Below are 2,416 nucleotides of genomic sequence, written 5' to 3'. Positions count from 1 at the left end.
AATTAAGTTATAATAAAAATTTGAATTAAAAAAATTACACAAAAAAACAAGAACTTTTAAATAGTTAATTTAATAATAATATTGATATATTTATTTTTAAAATTTTATGATATTTTCAAATTTATATTTTATGCAAAAACAAAAACATTATCCTTTTCTCAAAACTGCATAAAAACTGTATTAAAATATCTACAGAGACGGAATAAAACGAAACATTTATCTTGCTGCATTGCACGAGTACCTTCTAGTCGTTTTAAATGATTAAGTCTCTGAATTTTTTTAAATAAATAAATTATCGGACTTCTACAAACTAGTTACCTATATTCTTTAACACAAAAAAGCTACTTGTAAACCGGCTTCAAAAATGTTAAAGTAACAAAAAATCAATTTCATCATGTCCAAATCCCATGTCTTTCAAAACCCCTGTCCCCTTGCACCCAATAGTATTCCTCCCCTCTGCCACCTCATCGTTGTCTGTTCTCCATACCACACATTGCCGCCGTTAATCCCTGCCATCGATCTCCCTCTTTTTTTTTTGTCTTTAAATTCTTCCCATTTTACAACAATTTAGGAGCACTTACAAACAGATGAATAAATATAGAGAATCGAAAGACAAAAAACTGATAATAAAAGAAGAAGACTGATAGTAGAGGCTAACGGCGATGATGAGTTGTGAACTTGTGACAGAGAGAGGACGACTACCTGACGGCTAGAGGTGGTGAGGGATTTGGATGACGAAAGGTTTGGGAACGATACGACTAATTTAAGTTTTTTACTTTGTAACTTTCCTAGCCGATTGCAAATAGTATTTTAGGGTAAAAATGTAGATAACCAATTTCTAAAAGTTAAATGGTTTATTTGCTTAAAACAGATATTTAGAGACTTAATCATTTAAAATAAGAAATTTCAATGGTTTTTTCAATCAAAAAAAGATTCAGAAACTTAATCATTCAAAATAGAAAAATTTCTTAGGTTATATTTTGACTTTTCCCTAATTCACATATTGTATGTTGAATCTTTAACATCTACGAATACGAGTTTGAATTCAAAAAAAGTCAATGGACTTTCCTATTTTGAGTGATTTAGGATCACTTATGAAACGTTTATCAGATAAGTACTTATCAGTAAGAGACATTACTCTTACTTACATTATTGTGTAACATTTTTTGCCATCAAAATAGATTGTTAGTATGCATCTTAAACCCGGTAAGCGCTTACAGTGCAAGGGTCTTTTCCCTCACTTACCGGGTAAAAGTTTTTTCTTTCACTTACCGAGTATAACTTTTTTGGTCCTTGATATGTCTCTTACCGGGTAAGATTATCAGTCATTGTCATACTCAATCGATAAGGTAAGTGACATCGACAAGCGCTTACCCAGTAAACGACCCCTAAATTTGAATATTTATGACGAATATTAAAGTTCATTTATTATAATCAACGACACATGTTTTGAAACAATCAAGATATTCATTAAATTAGATATTTATTAAACTAGATCAACGGTTGAGATTAGTTTGTATATGAAACCCACTCTTTATTCATAATATATAAATATATTTTTATATATCAATAAACATGCACAAACGTGACCGTCGTCGTTCATTTAACAAAGGGGAAAAAATGCATTCATGTTCGTTGTTTTATTAAATAAATGAACTTTCATCGAACGGTTTAGTGAACATTCGATTTGTTTATAGCTTTATATATACTTACAAAACCGAAAACGATACACTCGTAAAATCGAAACCGAAATCGACATACCGAAAAGAAACCCAATGTAGGTTGCAAAATAGAAACTAAATTAAAAACTAAGTTGCAAGACAAAGAAAAAGATTAAAAAGAATGAAGAAAAGTAAATGGTGATGAGAGAGTTGCAGAGGCCTCCGACGTTTCTGTGCTATTGCTCCCCGCCGCCACACCTCTCTTCTCCGATGACTCTCATCACCATTCTCCCTCCAGAACGCCACCGATATCGAAACAGAGAGTTGCAAAATCAAACACTGAAATCGGAACAAAAATCGATAATAAATAAAAACGAACATGCCGTCGACTGGTGGTCGGAGATGGAAGCGACAGCGGCAGCTAGTGGCTATGGCGACGATCGGGGCCGACGGCAAACAGGATTGGGAGGGGGACGAAGGTGTGGGAGGAGTTAGGGTTTTGTAATTAGTTTAGGTTTTTTCTTTTCTTTTTTAATCTCAAAATTTACCATGGTTATCCGTCATTTCGTAGAGAGTGAATTATATTTTTGGTCCCTGATCTATCGATTATTTATGGTTTTAGTCCCTACAATTCTTAAAAGTATATTGATGATCCATTTATGTGTTTAGTTATATCGTAGTCTAAAGTAGTCCCTCTTCCTAACACCGTTAGAGGAGACTTTGTTAACTCTATCATATGCCCCTCAGGTGAAGAA

This window comes from Cynara cardunculus (genome assembly GCF_001531365.2).
Source record: "Cynara cardunculus var. scolymus isolate 2C chromosome LG 5, CcrdV1, whole genome shotgun sequence".
Taxonomy (NCBI): domain Eukaryota; kingdom Viridiplantae; phylum Streptophyta; class Magnoliopsida; order Asterales; family Asteraceae; genus Cynara; species Cynara cardunculus.
Note: the sequence above shows the minus strand (reverse complement) of the source record.